Source organism: Desmodus rotundus, chromosome 12, assembly GCF_022682495.2.
Source record: "Desmodus rotundus isolate HL8 chromosome 12, HLdesRot8A.1, whole genome shotgun sequence".
NCBI lineage: Eukaryota > Metazoa > Chordata > Mammalia > Chiroptera > Phyllostomidae > Desmodus > Desmodus rotundus.
Window position 1 is genome coordinate 101,245,458 of NC_071398.1, and position 19,325 is coordinate 101,264,782.

Here is a 19,325-nt window from a genome sequence, read left to right on the forward strand (position 1 = left end):
CGTCCTGGGCCATTCCGCCCACACTTCCACGCCGGAGGGAAACCACACGCACTCGGCACACGGGCCCCTCCAGGCTCCGCCTGCTCTCCCGCCCGTGCAGAGTGACTGCGAGCCTCGCACCAGGGGCCCACGGGGACGTATTCTGAGAAGGACAGAGCCCGACAGGAGCACAAGGTGGCGCTGCAGTGACAAGGGCAGGAGACCCAAGCAGAGGGCGGAGGGGCCGATACCCCGATGGTGACAGTCACTGCCAAGCAACAAAGCAAAGCTGGGCCTGCCCCCCGGGCACAGACTCGCCATCCCCTTGGGAGACACAGAGCCTTCCCAGAGTCCAGTCTGTGCCAGCTCCGCAGACGGAACAGGTGTCCCCCAGCAAGGTCAGAGCCACAGACTCAGGACACCTGTGCCCACCGCTCCCGCCTCCAGCACTGGAAGTCCTCCAGAGAGCCACAGGAACTCGTCTTCCCGCCTTTCCAAGAGCCTGTCCCTTCCCCTTGCCGCAGGTGAAGGCCACATGTCTCCATGGCACGAAGCGAGCACACTGTCCATCCTTGGGAGCCTGCCGCGGACCTGACCCAGCCAGCATGTCCCCTAGCCGCGGCCGTTACCACGAGGATGTAACAACTAGAACCACACGCCGCCTAGGGGCCAACAGCACACGCCGACAGACTCGTGCTTCAGCCAGTCACGTCCCGCACTCCCCACTTGGGGTGGGGCTCCGTCTGTCCAGGGGCACGGAAGCGCATCCGCACCCTCCTGAGACGGCCTGGCCGGGTGCAGGCTGGAGGAGACGGGGCCTGAGGGTGGGCGGGCAGCGGCTGGGGGCCCGGACCGGCATGGCCTCTGGGCAGCTCCCGTGCCACACGCCCTCTCACGGGAGATGTAAGGATTCTGTACAGCAACCTGTGATCAGGTTAAATAGCAGCTTCCTGGGTGAGGGGCGGGAGGGACGATGGGCCCGAGAGGCAGGAGGGACAGCCCCACAGTCATCAGATGCGGCCCATCAGAGGGGGAGAGGAGTCCAGGATGGGCTTCAGGACCCCTTTCACCTTCCTTTGACCTTAAACTTTCCACCCCTCGCCGCTGAGATGTGTCATCCGTCATACCTGTGCTCGTGGTGACTCACCCGGCAGAGCCGCGTGACTCCGCAGGCTCGCCGCCATGACAGCTGCCACCTGGGCTTTACCCCATTCAACCGAGTTCCTAAGGTGTCCCTTCGAACTATGTTCATTTTCCCTCCCCCGTGGAGTAGGTACAGTTCTGGGAAAACACCTTCTCTTCCTTCCCCCCCTCTGCCCTGCTCCCCGATGTGACGCTCGGAGCAGGGACCAGGCCCGGCCCTACGTTCCGCTTCGCATCGACCAAGCATGTGCGTGGCCCTCGGCAAATGCCACTTGCTTCCGCTGGCCACAAAAATAACAAGGACGATCTGTAAACACCTTGGCTTCCTGTCGCTGAGAGGACTGAACCGCACTGCAATTGAGGAGAAGCCGGAGCACTTGGTGAGCACCCACCTCCGCCGTGCAGGCTGCGAGGGTACGGCGATGAAGACCAGTCGCAACAGGTTTCTCGGGGGGCGTCTTCCATGGCAGCCCAACTAAATGCTAAGGACCACCCGATGCCCCAGCGGGACGCCGGCAGCTACACAAACACCAACTACGTACATACCGCTGTCAGGTTACCAAACAGAGGGATGATTCCGAAATCTAGTTCCTATAAAGCATCACACTTTCAGAACAATAACCCAGGATGGCACAACGGCCCCATTTAGACTTTCAGAGAAACCATAAGTGGCCGCTGGGTTCAGGCCCAGTGGGGCCGACAGGGGCTCCATCAGGAGTACGTGAGACGCATAAAGAGGACCGGCAGAAAGGCCTGCGTTGGCCGGATGGGGACGTGACCAAACGCAGGGACCGGCCTCTGCTGCAGTCGCATCCATGCGCCAAAGCTCAGACTCCGAGAACAGATGGGCGAGCGGACTCACACACGGGCAGTCGGCTGGAGAAGGTCGGAGGTACGTGGCCACCAGAGGACGAACTTGGAGCGGAAGCAATGGACCCTAAAGACTCGGCCGACATGTGACCCCGTGACATCCCCCCCGCTCCTGTCACCAGACCTCGCCGACACTGAAGTTTCAACCGTGCCAAGTCAGAAGAGGCCACCGAGGACGGGCAGGAAAGGCGACGGCTGAGAGAACAGCCAGAGCAAACAGGAAGCCGGGGCGCGGGCAGAAGCGAGCTCTGGGCTCAGAACCACCGGTGTTGGACCCCGGCGTCTGGCTCCGGGCCCGTGGCTGGGGAGCTGGCTGGAGACCAGAAGCCCGGGTCCCAGTCCCCACGCTGTCCTCAGAGTCTCTGCATTGCTCCTGCGTGCTGAGCAGAGGAGAACGAGCTGGAGTCACCATCTCGCACCCCGAGACCCCTCCCGACCGAGGCTTCTCCCCTGTCCCACCGCGCCTGGCGCTCAGGGAGGAGCCTATGCTCCCCTCCACTTCTCTCCACCAAGGCCACGTGTGCTCCCATCTGATCCAGGGGAACAGAAAATGACCCCATTTCGCATCCACCTAGCCTAGTTTCCCACCGGGACCGTCCCTGGCCCCCCTGCCTGGGAGTCACCTGGGACACACCCTCTCTCCAACAAGCTCCACGTGCCCAGGGCGTCTGAGGCACCGCTTTCCGCCGCAGGGAGCTGGGTTTGAGGTGGTGCACCCAGGACCTCTCCCTCCCGGGGCTATACCTTGACCTCCCACAACACCCGCCCCAACCCCAGGATCTGAAGGTCTCGGCCAACCCTGGCATGCACACCCTGGGGTCAGCGTGTCTGGGACACACATGTGCCACTGCACCAGATTCAGTGTCTCCGCAGTCGCCAAGGCCTACCTGGTGCAGCGGCGGTGCCCCGAGCATTCTCACTGGCTGCCTCCTGCGAGTCTGGCAGGGCCCCTGCAGACTGCTCCCTCTGTCACAGGGGAGCTGCCTGGGGACTGGTCCAAAGCCATGGTCGGAGGCCTGGGACCCTGCCGCTCTGCCAGGGACGTTCCGCCTCTCTTTACCTTAATTAGGATCAGAAAAGACGCCAGCAGCTCACAGTGGAGCCCTGGAACGGCCCCTAGAAAGGGCTGCCCTGCTGAGGTCGGGCAGCAGCTAGATCAAACCGAGCGGATGCCCCGGGGAATGTCCCCAAGGGCACAGTGCTCCAGGCCGGCCTGTTGACCAGTACCCAATGTGGTGACAGGACACTGAACAGACAGGGGACCGCACGGTGGGCCACCGAGTGATCACGACCGACAGAAGAAACGAGGTCTGTCGACAGGGAGCTGCGCTCCCTTGATCAGGGGAGGAGACCAGGGGGACAGTGGCACGGGCACGTGTGGCCTGGGCCAATGAGAGCACAGCATTCTGAGCAAGATGTGTTCCGGGGGAAGCTGCACCTGCCTCCACCTGCCCTGCAGCCTTTCCCCCACCTGCCACCCCCGGAACGCAAACGCACTTTTGGAAGAAACCCCACAGCACCCCCAGCGCCCCTCACTAGGGCTCAGTCCGGGTAACACGTAGGGAACCCGCGTGCTCAAAGACCAGCTCAGCCAAGACCTGTCTGAGCCGCAGCTGGAGCGAGCTCAGGGCGTGCGCCGTGCCGGGCCCAGGGAATGTGGGACCCCCGACAGGACCGGAAATGCACCAGGACGGGCCAGGGGTTGGGGGCTGGAGCACACAAAAGGCAGCGTCTCCCACGTCTCCCGCAGGACACCAAGAGGCAACCACCCCGCAGCAGATCCGCGCACATAGGTCCCGGAGCCACAGCTGTGCGGAAGGTGGCGACACAGTGGCCGCACCCAAAGGTGACCATGGCCCAGCTCTGGAGCAGGGGACAGGGCTGTGACCGCAGCCGCACACCTCAGAGGCCGGGCCCACATTCCAGAACCTCCCATGGAGGCCCATCCAATTTCTTGATCCTCCCCCTCCCACCACCTCCCGCCTGGGTGCCGGACGTCCTGTGGGGACCGGGGGCCCAGGGGACGTGCCCGGGCGAAGCGCAGTGCGAGTTCTCACTATTCGAAGCCACGTGCCTCTCGTTAGGACCCCACACGCTGACGGTCTCGGCCGTGAGTCGTTTAATTCTCCTTTTTTAAAATACTCAGCTGAGGACATTTTTTCATTGCTTTCAGAGAGAAGGGGAGAGAGGAAACATCGGTCAGTTGCCTCCCGCGCGCCAGGACTGGGGACCAAACCCCAACCCAGGTATGTGCCCTGGCCAGGGATCGCACTCACAGCCTCTCGGGTACCCGAGGGCGCACCACCCAAGCGAGCCACCTGGCCCGGGCGTGCGGCCCCATCCCTCACAGACGGGCCTCACCCAGAGTAAAACTGGCGGCACTGACCTTCTGAACACCCCTCTTCCCTTCCGGTTCCCACCTGCACCTGGTTCCCACCTGCACCCTAGGCCAGCTCCTCCCAGGCCTCTGCAGGGCCCTCAGCCCAGGTGGGTCGAGCAGGGAGGGCTGCAGAAGGAGGGGCTCGGCCACCAGGGCCCTGACGCACCCAAGTCACCAGGTCAGTTTCAAACGGGATAGATCACAGAGGCGATGCTGTTCTTTCATACGTCGGCCTGGCTGGGACCCAGGCCACCGTCCCTTAGACACAAACCCAGGTGTCGCTGCGACAGCGGATGGACCCTGTAGCCCGGTAGATGGACGGGAATAAAACGTGTCTCAGTGGCTGCGGGCAGGTGCCAGCGTGACGCCCGGGACAGGTGCTCTGCACACCTGCAGACCAGGCAACTCTGCAGAGCCCACTGGACATGCCCACCTGACATGACCCATGGCTACGCCGCAGCCCCCTGCAGCCAGCACTGTCTCGTCCGAGGTCCTACCCCTGACACGGAGCATGGCATCTGGCTCACGGCAGAGCTCTGGACGAGCCCGGGACGGCAATAATGACACTGTGCCCATGAGCCCCGCCCACCTGATGCTCCTCACGGAGCGTCCGCTTGGGGGCACACCCTTTATCAAAACAGCTCCGGGGGCCAGCACACAATACGGTGGGGGGCTCTGGAGTCCCAGGAAACTGCCTCCCACTGGCTGAGGGATGCCACGACCCTTAGTGGCTGGGTGCCATTTCCCTGCCTGCGAGTGGACACAAAAATAACTCTCAAATACAGGCTCTGAAGACCAGACACAGTCATTAAAGTGTCTGAGAAACTGCGAAAGCCCACCAGCCAGGTGGGGAGCGGGCAGCAAGGCACGCAGAAGATGGAGGAACGAGTGTCCCTCCCACCCCCCCCACCACTTCTCCCTCAGGGCAGAACACACCTGCCCGTGGGCGTCCCTCATGCGGCGCTGCCCTCACGGTAGTGAGGGTGCAGGTGGGCGTGGGAGACGCAGAGCGAGGACCCGGCTCCTCCCGACCATTTCTTCTGGGAAGCCTGCACCCTCTTCCACGGAGGTGGGCGCATTGTTCAGCGTTCCATGACTCGCAGAATTTCAGCTTGCTCACCTGTCCACGTGTTGGTCCCGTTTCTCCAGAGACTCGTTCAGTGCGTGTATATGTAGCACAGGTCACCTGCCAGGTGCGGGAGTGCAGGTGTGAGCCACTGCGACCTCGGCCGCAGAAACGAGAGACCACTAGACAGCGCGTCGGTTGAGGCGCATGCGTGTGAGCCTGCTGAACCATCCATCGCAAACCCCTGTCCGGAGCGGCCCAGAGCGCTGGCAGAGACACCCCCTGTCCTTGGGAGTGTCACGGCCACCGGGAGACTGGCCACAGTGAGTCTCCCGGTGGCATGGAAGGCTCCGGGCGCTGCCCCGAGGCTGCCGTCGGGGCTCTCACACTGCGATGAATGCGGCACACGCACCGCCCCATCCGTGCGCCTCTATTTTGAGAAAACCCACCAGCTGAAACACCCACGTCTTAAACAACAGCGTGGACACCCTGCAATTTACTCCACAACAGGCGTCCTCCCAGGACAGCCGTCTGTTCGCTCGGCACTCCACGCGGCAACAACCGTCCTGGTCAGGCGGGCGGCCCCGCCCATCCCGCTCTCCTCGGGGTCAGCAGCAGTGGGAACACGTGGCTGCCAAGTCTCTGAGCCCCTGTCCCTCGTCCGTAAAGCAAGGAGCTGACTTAGAACCTACATCTCAGTGACCCTGACCCTGTCTCCTCTTCCCACGTCTGCCACAGACAAGCTGAACAGCAAATTAAACCTTGTGGACAGCACCCAGCAGAATGTGGTGACAAGACAGCCCCACAGCAAGGCACACGCAATGGGGACAAACCCCAGCAGCCAGCCTGACGCTGGTGTCCCTGTGGAGCGAACTTCAAGGCACAGGCCGACTCTGAAGGACAAGCCAGAGGGCCCACAGCTCCCAGAGCCCACGCTGGGCAGCAGTGAGCGGCAGACAGACCAGGAAAGGGTGGGCCACAGCGTCTGTGGGGCGGACACCGGCCCCATGGGCTCTCGGGCAGAGGAAGCCGCAGGCGGCACCCAGTGCGGCAGGAGAGGAAGAGACAATTCAGGTACGAGGGGAGGGGACAGCCACATTTGTCTCATCTGTGGAGGACGACAGAGAGGATCTGTGAAGTCAGCAATGCTACCGAACTTACCGCCCTTTAAAAGCGCAGGGACGGACGTTCACAAAATTGACAACAGAGAAGTATCAAGGTCAACTCCACCGGCGTTTTCATAAAAGAGAGAACAGAAGCAGAGCAGCACCTCTGGGGACGTGTGACAATGCAGCTCGCCAAAGACACAGACTCAACGACGGACAAACACGCGAGCTTACAAACGAGTCCACAATATTTTAAATTGTGCAAGACATCAAGGGATAAACTAGAAGTAGGAAAGTTCGGAAACAAAGTACCAGAACTCAAGGGAAAGAAAAACCAGAAATAGAAAAACCACCTTAGAAATGGACATTAACCAGCACGAATGCGGGAGAAAATGACCCTGACAAAGACCTCGGACACAGGGAAGGTCCCAAACTGAAAAGCAAACACAGGAGGGGCCCACGGGGACCTGAAGGGGACGCCGCGGAGGGCAGCCAGGAGGCGCTGGCGTCCCACGAAGGGGGTTCTTGGAAAACCAACCGCCCCGCACACGGTCGCACGTGACGACACGCTGTGGCAGACGTCACTGGTGTGGGGATGGACACCGCACGGGTCCTGGCCCACGGCCTTTACCCTTCCAACCCACCTGCCAACGGGGCGCCACCCCCGCCAACCGCCCCCTAGCGTCACCTGTAGGGCTTCGCACCAGAAACCCACAGAAAGGGCTCTGGCCTAGAATCGGGCCTGTGCGTCGGGGCCTCGCACAGACGCCCCAGTTCCGAGCACCTCCACTCTCCCGGCTGCACGCTGCAGCCACCGGGAGCCATGACGGCGAGGGGGCTGGGGCCCTCAGCCCGGCACGTGGGGTTAGCATGCGGGGAGCCGGCATGTGCGTCCTCTAAGTTCTCCGGTGGCCCTCATGTGCGGCTGGGCTGTAGTGGGCGTTAGCAGAAGCCAGGTGTCTGACCCCTGAACACCGGGCAGCGGTCACTCCCGGAAAGGCTGAGGCCCTGGCGGGCCTCTTCCTGCCTGAACGCCTGCAGAAGCTACGGCCGCAGCTCAGCCCTCTTCTCCTTTGCCTGTGAGAGTCTGACCCTGTAGGATTCTGCTGCTTTTCAAAACGCTTCTCTTTTGGCTGCAATAGAGAAAAATGGATGACTAATTCTTAAAATACTGATTCATAGAGCAGCAAAAGGTGTGAATATTGGAGAATGGAGGACAGTGAGGAGTGAATCTGCTCACGCACAGTTCCCCTCCAGCCACGTTCTGGTGCGTGGCTCAGGGAGAAGGAGCTCTAGCCCCAGGCACCAGGGCACGTGCCTGGCTGGGACACCCATGGGCTGGTCCTGGCTGTTTGTCCCCATGCATCTGTCAGCCAGCATGGGCACTAAGTGACTGGGATGTGGCTTCCCTAGGGACCGGGGTGGTCTGCGGGGGATGGGGGAAGAAGAGACAGGGTCAAGGTCACTGAGATGCAGGTTCTAAGTCAGCTCCTCACTTTATGGACAAGGGGCTGGGGCACAGAGACTTGGCAGCCACGTGTTCCTGCCGTAGCTGACCCCGCGGAGGGCGGGATGGGTGGGGTAGCCCACCTGCCCAAGATGGTCCTTTCCACGCTCCAGCCTCTGGGCCCTGGGGCTCCCCGCTGAGCACAGGGCCCACTGACTGTGGGAGGAGAGAGGGGACAGCTGCCTGCCCTCCCCGGTCGTGTAGGCAGGGCACCGACTCCTCACGCACAGGAGGTGAGTCAGCTGCCTCAGTGTGTGTTTCAGACATGTTTCTCATGAAAAACAACTTCAAGCTGCTGCTGGAAAGAGGAAATAGGGACTCACTAAAAGCCATCTCAGTCACGAGCACCTGACACCCACAAGACCCTGCGGAGGGCGGGACTCCACGGGCCCCATCACGGCCACAGAAAGCCCAGACGTGCAGTCGTGCCGTATGGGGCCTGTGCAAAGGCACACAGACAACCCCGCGGCGACAAACCAGACGGAACCCTGCCATCAGGGCAGGGGGACGCACGCAGGCCGAGCTGGGGGGCGGGGCAGAAACGAGTCCTGGACCTGCCAGCCTCAGGAGACAAGCGTGGGGCCAACGGAGACGTCCTGGCTGGCAGTTACAGAGGCAGCTTCGGCCCCGGGCTGGCTCCCCATCGGGACAGGGAAAATGAGACCCACACCAGGATCCGCTCTGCCATCTTGCCAAGGGACTGGCTGGGAGGGCAAAGTCACCAAACTCCACACCGTCTGCACAAAAATCGCTTTGCAAAATACAGTTGACAGGTGGCCCACAGCACGGCTCGACCACAAGTGGGTCGGGGAGGCAAAGCACATGACCGCCCTGGAAAGCCCCGTGCTGGGGACCCCAGCCCCGGGCGGCCCCAGGTGAAAGTGGTGAGGGCCCGGCCGTGTGTGCGCGGCGACAGCAGCGTCGCTGGACGCACCTGGGTGTCAGGCGCTGCGCCACACCCTGGAAACGCAGAGGCGAACCAGACCTGGTGCCCGCGGAAGGCTCTCCCAGGCCAGAGGGCACCAGGAAGGGGAGGGCCTGAAGACACAGGTACCGCAACACGGGCAGGTGAGTGCTACCAGGGCACCCACAGTCGCCCATCCCTGACTTGTCAGCGACTGAGAGTCCCTGCCTGGAGTCTGCACACCAGCAGCCTCCACTGCCAGGCAGAGGTCGGGAGGGAGGGAGGCAGGGGCGTCCTGGCCGCGGCCGGCTGGGAACGCCCACTGCTTTCAGAGCCCCCATGGTGCCCACACAGCCCTTTCTCACCTCACGGAGGGGCCCCTGCAGACACAGCCTTGTCCTCGTCGCTCTGGCTCAACAGGCCTTAAACGGCCACGTTCCAACAGCCTGATCACCTGCATCCTGAACCACACAGCTTCAGGTTCCAGGCCACTCTGAACAGGGACAGCGCCCGGCAGGGTGTTAGGACCCAGTGCAGCTGAGGGCCAGACGCAGAGGGCGGTGACGGTGAGCAGAACTACCTCTGGCCCACCCAGCCCTGCAGACACCTTCGTGTCACCCAGATGTAAGGTGTTAAAGCTTTGCCAAGTGAGTGTGAACAACTCGCTTGGATAGAGGTTCCTGGGAAGCGAGGGCCCCTCCTCCCCAAGCACAGCCTGGCCCCACCCACCCCTTCCTGCCCCGCCCCTCGTCCTGGCTCAGGCTCACACCAGGACCTGGGCACCACTGATACATGTACAAGGTGTGACTCGTGTGCATATACCTGTGCTATGTGCATGTGTACCTGATGCACGACCTGTGTGTGCATTCATGTCACGCAAGTGCATACAAACGTACAGCAAATACATGGCCACGTACACATACATGTACAAGGTGTGACTCGTGCGTATGCACCTGTGCTATGTGCATGTGTATCTGATACATGACTCGTGGGTACACGCATGTCACACAAGCACACACAGATGAACAGTGAATACATGACTACATACACATACACGTACAAGGTGTGACTCATGTGCACACACCTGTGCTGTGTGCATGTGTGCCTGATACATGACTCACATGTACACACATGTCACACGGGTGCACACAGATGTACAGTGAATACATGGCTATGCACACACACGTGTACAAGGCATGGCTCACGTGCATGCGCCCGCTCTATGTGCATGTGTGCCTGATACATTACTCGTGTGTGCGCACACGTCGCGTGAGTGCATACAGATGTACAGCGAATACATGGCTGCGTGCACATGCATGTACAAGGTGTGACTCGTGTGCATGCACCTGTGCTATATGTGTGTGCCTGATACATGACTCACGTGTACATACGTCACACAAGTGCACTCAGATGCACGGCGAATACATGACTACGTACACATACATGTACAAGGTGTGACTTGTGTGTGCGCCTGTGCTATGCATGTGTGCCTGGTACATGACTCACGTGTACACACATGTCACACAAAGTGCACACAAATGTGCAGCGAATACATGACTACGTACACATACGCTGCATGAGCATATTTACATCATTTGCCAGAAACACTGTTTTCTTCCCCGGTGCTTACAAGACGGAGCCCCTCTCTCAAGCCTGGCATGTCAGGCCTCCCGGGGTACATGTCTTCCTGCCTCTCTGTCATGCCTCCGTTAGCCACAGTCTTCTCGCCCCCCACCTTGGCAAGAGTGGCTGCAGCCTACATGGAAAGCCCGCTCTCCCCCTCAGAGCCAGCTCCAGCCTTTCCCTCCCTCCCCCCACAGCCCCCCAGGAGCTGCCACCCCCTGCCCGGCTCCACGCGGGACTGTCCACACTGAGAGGAGCCTGCACCCCTTGGCTACTCCGGAGGGGACACAGGCCCCAGTTGCAGCCCCTCCCCCTCCCCCAAGGGCGGGAGCTTCCTGGGCAGTCTGGCAGGTCACTGCCCACTCCCCAGAGCACTGCGACAGAGACGCAGTTAAACCTTAAGGATCACCCGCCGGTGCCCCTGCAAGTCCCCTGCCAAAGTCGCAGACTAAGCCCCTGACAGCGGCTCCTCCACACACTGGCCTGGGCCTGGGAAGGTCAACAGGTGAGCACCACCCCATCACAGCTGCACCCCACGAGCACGCGTGTGACCAGAATTCAGGGCATAGTTGCACCCCACGAGCACGCGTGTGACGAGAGCTCAGGCAACATCTTGGTGCAAAAACAAAAAAAAAAAAACAACAAGGGCTAGTCCCAGCACTGAAGCCGAGGTCCCAGTCCCCCCCGGGACTGGCCATGGAGTGACCCTGGGGAAGCCACTGAGGCCTCAGCCTCCACCATGGAGCCGCTGGCGGGAAAAGCTGATGGCTCCTAACCACCGCCACTAGGGTCAGACCCCGATCTTCCAGGGCCTCCCCCGAACTGGGTCTGCCTGGCCGCGGGCTCCTCACCGTGCTGCCTGCCCACGTGGTCTTTAATGAAAACCGCGCAGTGCGCACCCGCCACTTCCGCTTCGGGGGAGATGGAGCAGAGGCACGCTCACCGGTTCCCCGGCCACCGCCGCCAGCGCTGCAGCTCTGGGTGCAGAACGCGCGTCAGAAGCCTCCGGAGGATGGAGGGGTGGCAGCCAGCCAGCGGGGACCCCCGCGACGGGACGAGGCCCAAGACGTGGGAACGCCGAACAGGCAGGCGCGTGGGGCCCCCGAGGAGGGCCTGCTGTCTCCAGCCCAAGGCCAGGGAAGGGCGGCCCCCTGGGCAGGACACTGCCAGGCGCCAAGAGCTCTAACTTCAGCCAAACACGGGGAAAGCCCGGGCCCCACCCAGCCCCATCTCCGCGGTGGTCACCGCGTGGGACGCTGCCCTCGCTGGGCTGTGGGGTGGCGCTCTGGCCATGCCTCCCTCCACCCTAGCTGCTGTCTCAAGGTGTCCTCCCCCCCAGGCTGGGGTGTCAGAGGAAGCCCAGTGGAGCTGCACAACTCTGGCTACCAGCCGGCAGGAACGAGGCGGAGCCCCCTGGGCCACCTGAGCAGCGGGAACGAGGCCTGCCTGGCAGTCCCAGAGCACCATCCACCACAGCCAATGACTGCCCTAGACCACCAGCCCCACCCGCACCCCCGGGCCTGGGGCAGGGGCGTGTCCCTGAAAGAGAAGGCTTAATTAAGCTCCATCTCTCCTAATCTCACACTCCTAACGCCCTGGTTGCAGTCACAAAGCCCTCCCCGCACCGGGAACCAGGAACACGTCATCGTGAAGGAGGAACGAGGGCACCAGCACAACGAGGGCAGGGGTGTCGGGAGCACCTGACAAGGACTTCAACGCCCGCTGCCTACAGATGCTTCCACCAGCAGCTGTGAACGGGCAGCCAGCTCCGAGGACTCAGGCAGCACCTGTGGCTCCCAACCTCAGGCGTCAGAGTCGCCCGCCAGAGCAGACGCGGCCGGCCATGCCTCTAGCCCGGGCCTCTGCGGCGCTGCGCCGGTCCAGGTGGTTCTGGTGGACACCGAGCTGGAGGGCAGCTGCTCCTCTCATCCAAGGGATTTGTGGGGCACCCCCTTCTTTGAGGAAGCTGCAAAATGCTCCCCTGGATGAGGGAAAAGATGCATTTAAGTGACCTCGAAGCAAGAAGTGAAGTTTCAATCCGTGGAAAAGCAAGTTTTGACCACACTTGAGACATAAGTGCCGAGGATACAAGGTGTGTGACCCGTTGCCAAGTTGAAGGGCCGAAAACACAGGGGTCTTGGGGACCAGGTTGAAATGCAGCTTCAGGACAAGTCAGTGCGTGGGGCAGAGGTGGGGAGCAAGGAAATCCGTCACCTGCCACTCGGCCCACGGGAGATGTTAACCTTCCGGTCGTCAGAAAAAGAAAATGCCTCCGTGTGAGTGCCTTTCCCATCCACAGAGCGGAAACAGAAGGGGAAGCGGTCATACTCGAAGGAGGCACACAGCCAAGGAGCCGTCCCGCTGTGCAGGGGGCAGGTTTCCGAGCAACAGGCAGTACCTCAGGGCTGCAGGTGTTTAGCATGAGCACGGACTGTCCTGGGGGTTCCTGGGGCTCTGAGCATGGAGCTGGTCCCAGAAGTGGGGTGGGGGATGTGGGAGAGGGCCTGTCGCTGACAGGGAAGATGCTGAGGGAAGAGGACCCCCGACCACTGCCCCACGATGTACGGACTGGAAGACGCAGAGCAGGGGCCCCGCGAGGAAGAGCACCGTGGGGGAGCAGGGCCTCTCGAAGCCTGCCTCCTGCCCAGCTCTGCTCACGGGTGCCCCACTCCCACATCTAGAGTCCAGCAGCGGGACCCCCTTGGAACAGGCCAGTGCCTGGGTCCCTGGCGTAAGTGCAATGGGAGGGGCTGAGCCCCCCACCTTGAATAGACCATTTGCCTGTCTGATCCAGCCTAGGAAGATGGGCCTGTCTCCTCATCTGCAAAATGAGAACAGCGCCCACCTTCCCGGGGCCACTGCCAAGGTTAAATTAGTTAACGCGAGTGACACGCTGAGGACCACAGGGAGCACGTGGTGAGCGCCTGGTAAACACCAGCTCTCGGGGTTTTCGAAGATACTGCCCAGCTGTTACGAACGTCGCGGCCACGCTGCCTGGGTCTGACTGGGGTGCTGTCCAGCACTACCTGTGCGCGGGGAGAGGTTCCCCCACCTTCCTGTGCAGCAGCTCCGCCCGGGAGGCTCGATCTCGGCCACTAAGAGGATTAATCGTGTCATTCAAAGAGCTTGGCATAGTGCCTGGAACATAGTGAGTGCTTTTTAAATGATGGTGCTGATCGTCTTCTCTGACGTGGACAGCACCGGGCAGGCTTGTGGGGAGCCCCCTGGGCCTCGAGGAGCTGATGCCCCAGAGCAGGAGACAGGCAGCACCCGTGCCCGCAAGGGAGAGTGGCGCAGGATGAGGGTGTGGGGTACTTCTGCAGGCGCACAGGCGGCACCCACGCTGACGGAGTTCGGCGCGTTCCGAATGCCTTCTGGGTGGCACGTGCCCCCCCCCCCAGCCACACCACGGTGGGATCCCCAGGTGTCGTCAGCTCTCAAGGTGCCCACTTCACCGGTGCCCCTGACAGCACTGCAGCTCAGGGATCGGGGTGGGGCAGCTCTGCCCGCCGTTCTCCTGGGCAGACCCCAACGGCGAGACCCACGCGTCTCCCTGAAATGCTGCAGAAAACCCACCGCGGCGCACACAGCGGGTGGAGGAGGGGATCCCGGTGTGTTCCAACACCCTGGGCACAGGACTTCCTGGAAGTGCCACTTTAAGTGACATTTAAAGCAGCTTCTGCCGTGCTCGAAAGGAAACACGGTGCTGAATTTAAAACTGAAAAGGGAAATGTGAGCACCGCAAGGTATTCCTCAGTCCCACGGTGCACGATTCCTTATGCTTAAGGAAATGTTTACCCGAGGAACACAGAGGGTGAGGCGAGACGACGTACTGTTCTTCGGGTTCTGCGGTGGGTAAGCCCAACGAGCACTGCGAGGCTGGGCCGAGGCGACAGGGCTGCCCCGGGGCTGGTTGACCCCTTTCTGCCCCCTCCCCAGGAGGCGGGCGGCCATCCCCAGCCCACAGAGTAGGGGCCGTCTGATCCGCAAGTTTAGGGATGAGAGCTGCACTGCAGGGAGATGCTTTAGGCAGGCACGTGAGAGGAAGATGCTACCAGCCTCTGACTTGCAAATGAGCAGAGGATCCCAGTCCCAAGGTCAAAACCGCATCTTCAACCGCAGTGTGTGGGACTCAGGGACGGTGACGACAGCAGCCGGTTCCGTGCCGGGCAGTCCCACAAATAACTCGCTTCCTCCACTCACCAGCCCTCTGAGGCGTGTGACATTCACGTCATCTTTTTACAGATGTCAGTGAGGCTTAAGTGACCCGCACGAGGCCACTCGGCAAACGGGGGACAGAGCAGGGTCTGCAGCCCTGCAGAGCTTAGCTCCTGAATGCGTGCTATGCTGTGCCGCCAACCATGCTCACCCATGAAAACTGTAACGTGGCAGATTAAAAGAAAACAATGAAGCGGAGGGAGGTATCACTTCAATAATGAGACGACAACTAGGTTGAAGATACGTTGTTACCTCTAAATGACACTCATCTACTGAAATTGGCCACGTGTTCCACAATAACGACTCTAACTGCATGTCCGTCACCAGAATTCCATGTATTCAGGAAAAAAATGCTCCTTCAGCGCTGGCTTCACAAGGTGGGAGTGGGTGCCCCATGGGACCCTGCGTGGGGCCCCTGGGAACTAAGAGGTACAGGCCTGAAGCCAGAGCAATGTCAGGCAGGAGACGGGAGCCAGCAGAAGCACCTCCCACCCCTGGGTGACACAGGAAGGCCCAGCAGTCCTTGTTGGGAGCCTCTTGGAAATTATGCACATTCATTCAAAGTGCATTTTCTACACGCAAGTGCAGCACTCAGCCCGGAAGGGGACCCTGGCCGTGACGGTGGGGGTGAAATCAGACTGGCAAGCGGCTCTGACCCACAGCAGGTCGGTCAGTCCTTTTGACACGGGGGAGGGACAGGCGGCATCCAGGTCTCTGATGACATGTGGGCGGGCCTGAGAGACAGGCAGGCGATTGCAGGGGCGCTAGGGACCGATGAGCACTCCTGCTGGACGGAGCACAGGGGCACTGATGGGGGTGTTCAAACCCAGAGAGCCCTGGACGTCACGCTAAGACCTGGGGATCTTCTAGAGGTTCTGAGGAGGAGAATAACGTTACTACGTTTCAGGAAAATCCACGGCGAAGTGCATCAGACGCAGGGGAGGCCTCCGGGGGCTTTACTGAAACGTGTGTGCGGTCGCCCAGCGCTGTGGCTGCCTTTACTGCTTTTGGAGTCCGCACCACCGGCACTTCCTCCCGTGGACACAGAGCCTGTGACTGTGGGCTGTCCGTGGGCCTGACGCGGGTGGGGGTCCTCCGAGGACACTCGGTGTCAGTGCAGGGGAATGCACAGGGAGCTTCTGCAATGTCGCTTGTCCTGTGCACACTCGTGCAGTGGGACTTCCACACCCCCGGTCCGGATCTGACACCCACGTCCCCTGCCCTGGAATCTGAGCAGACCATCGGCCTGATGTGCCCAACAGAATGCAGCAGAAGTGACCCTGTGTCACGCTGGAGGCCAGGCCTCAAGAGCTCTGCCTTCACCACTGCAAACACCGCTTCTTGGGAGCCAGCTGCCCAGTGACGGGGCCACTGGGCCATGAGGACCTGCGAGCTGCCCGAGGAGAGAACCACCACGGGGAGGACCGGCCATGGGATCGGCGCCTCTGCGACCTTCCGGCCCAGCCCTGCCATAGCCCAGTGCAGCCCCACGAGTGACCCGGTCAGCGGCACGCCAGCAACACAGCTGGGCCGAGCCCTGCCCGAGTTCCCGGCCGCGGGTCGGCAGCACGTTAAACAGGGGCCGTGGTAAAGCCCAGGCTGGGAGGTAGTTTGTGCGGCAGCAATAGGTAACTGAACTCAGGCTGGAGGGATCCGGAGAACGAGAGCGAACCCTGGTTCTGTGCTTACCAAGTTATGTGACCTTGTGCCGGTGACCTGCCCTCCCCCGGACCTGAGTCTCCTGCTCGCCCAGTGAGGAGGCTGTGCGAGGGGGCCAAGGGGCTTTCCACTTCTGGTAGCCCGTGCCCCGCGTGCGCTAAGAGCCACTGCCGGGGCAAAGTGCCAGGGTGTGAGGACTGAGCGAGGCCTCGCCGGGGCAGCCCGTGGCTCACAGCGAGGGCCCCCAGAGCATCAGCCACCGTCAGCACACTCTCGCCAGCTCTGAGACTCCGGACAAGTTCGTCACTCTGAGCCCCGTATTTTCACCAAGGAAATAAATGCACATGCCAGGAACACGTTTCCACACAAGGAAACTCCTCTGCATGTGCAGGTCCCGTGCAAGTCAATAACCACCTACAAGTGTAAGGCTCACAACTCAGGAACCCGCGCACCGTCCCACTAGATGTCTCCTCCTCGCCCGGCCAGCAGAGGGTCGGCGGGTGGCGCTGGCCACCAGGGAGGCACACTGAGACAGGGAGAGGGCCACGTGACCCACCACGGCCAGGGAGCGGGGCCTGTGCAGGCCGCTCCCAGTCCAAGGGGGCATCCGGGAACAGCCCAGTGTGAAAAGTTTGGAAAATGTCCTACATCTGAGTGTGAGGGGCCCGTAACCTGAGACAGCCGCACCGGCGAGCCGTGGGTCAGTCGGCTGCCCGGCGCACAGCGTCAGGTGAAGCAGCGTCAGGTGTGGGAGTCTGAGGCCCCAGGCCCAGGTTCCCATGCACGGCTGCGCACTAAAGCGGCCCCAAGCCCCCAAGCATCCCTGGGGATCGGACACGAGGCGGTCCGCTCTAGAGACGCTGTGAGAAGCATGCCAGGTCCTACAGGTGAAAGCGTCTAGGATTCTGCCTGGTAGCTGAACATGGTGTTCTTTTTTTAAGTGCCAGAACCTCTGACACCTAGGTGCCCTTCAACCTGGCCACAACCTCTTGACCTCTGCGGAGCCCTGGAAACGAGACACCACTATCCAGGCACTCCCTCCGCGGGGACTCTGCCAGCCTGCCAGCCCTCGGGAGGAAGGCCCTGGCTGCCCCCCAAGGGCACCTGTCAAGGCAGCAGCAATGCACTTACATTGAACAGCCTGCGTGTGTCCAGAACAAGCAGAGGTGCTGCGCATTTAGCCCCACCCGTGCTGCAACTGTGCGGCTTCACAGGCACGGCCCGGGGAGTGGGGGGGGGCACGGAAACTGGGCGCACACGGGACAGGAGAGCTGCTCCCACCTCTGCAAGGGTCTCAGCTGATGTGGTGTGAATGTGCAAGTGCCCGGCATCAAGCCTTCCGACCCGGGAGGCAGGACCCTGGCCTTGGAGCCCTGTCCCTCCTCCCTGCCTCGCCACACTCAAAGCTTCCTCCCTGTGCTCAGCTCTGCGCTGGGAAACACAGCCCCGACCCTCAGGGGCACCCCCTCCTCTTACGGAGCATCGCTGGGTGGGAGCCCAGGGAAGTTACCATAGGAACCACATCACGCAGCCCCCAGACATCGCTTAGAAAAGAAACCGGGAAAGGGAGGGCAAGGCCCAGCAAGTTGGAGGCAAGCCGCAAGCCCAGTAGTTCCCAAAGTCTGGACCCCATCACCTGCATCAGATCTCATGGAATGCCCCCTAAACACCCACAGTCCTGGGCTCCCCCAAGAGTCATCGAATTAGACCTCGAGGCTGCAAGAAGCAGACTTTTTAATGCCTTCATCTAGTGATTCTTACGCACGCTAGGCTTGGAGACCGAACTGGGACCAACTGCGGAGACTGTGAGAAAGGAATAGAAAGGCTCAAAAACATTTTAAATCTGATCTGTCTCCTCACCCTCATTCTTGCAAAACAGAGCCCTAGTGAACCCAACCAGACAGACGCCAAGTTCCCAGTTTAGGTACATCCAAGAAAATTAAGTCGTGACGGTGGTGGAAACACATAATTTAAAATAAAAAAACACACACACACAAAAAATCCCTGCTCACCAAAGCAACAGGCCTGGACAAAAATTAACCCAAACATCCCTTCCTAAACCGACCAGATCTATTCTGAGAGAAGCAAGATAAGATGTTGGCAGCAGCCCCACTCCAGTCCCGCCATACCCAGTGATTCAGCTCTGTATTCCACCCCGGGGTTTGATGTCCGGGGGCAGGGGCATCCCTGCTCTAGCCAAGACAGTGGGGGGAAAGTTACTCAGGGGCAAAAAAAGAGGCAAGATTCCCAACTCACACATCTCCGAGAGAAGGAAACAAATAGTGTGACCAATGGCCCTGGGCCCGAGTCCACGCTCGCAAGAGGCTTCACGCCTGCCACAAAGTGGGCACGTGATGGCCCATCCCTGCCAACACCTGCACCTACACAGCCCTGCAGGGGAAGCAGGGAGTGCCGAGCAAAACTACCTCCCCACGGAAAATGCCACCTTTCCACAGGTGATGGGCACTCTTCCCCGGTGATGGGCAGCGGGAACCCCAGCTGCGATTTTAGAAACCAGAGCTCCTAGCTCTAAGAAGCACAGCGTGGAGGGGAGGGGTGGGGGAGGGGGGGAGCTTATTCACACCTGAGGGTCCAGAACAGAAGCCACCACCCACCCCTCCCCAAGGAGGCCCAGGCTCAGGCTCCAGGCTGGGAATCTGGTCACCCCCCTAAATTCTGCACCTGCAGCTGGCTCCCTGCAAGCTGGTGAAACTTAACGTGCCACAGAACCAGCAGAAGGGTTGGTTCTCAGCCCGCCCCCTTCCATGACTGGCACTTGCAAAGGAGTCTTGGCAACCCCGGCATTTGGGAAGGATTGACCTGGGGCCTGGCTCCCTGGAGTCTCAAACACACCCTGTATTAGTTTCCTC

The 19,325-nt window shown here is 61.1% G+C and overlaps 1 protein-coding gene across 2 annotated transcripts in view; it reads right to left on the minus strand.

Moving 5' to 3' along the window:
- NOS1AP (nitric oxide synthase 1 adaptor protein) overlaps positions 1-19,325 on the minus strand; it is a 91,829-nt gene that overhangs the window by 71,543 nt on the left and 961 nt on the right. The gene's annotated exons all lie outside the window — the stretch shown is intronic.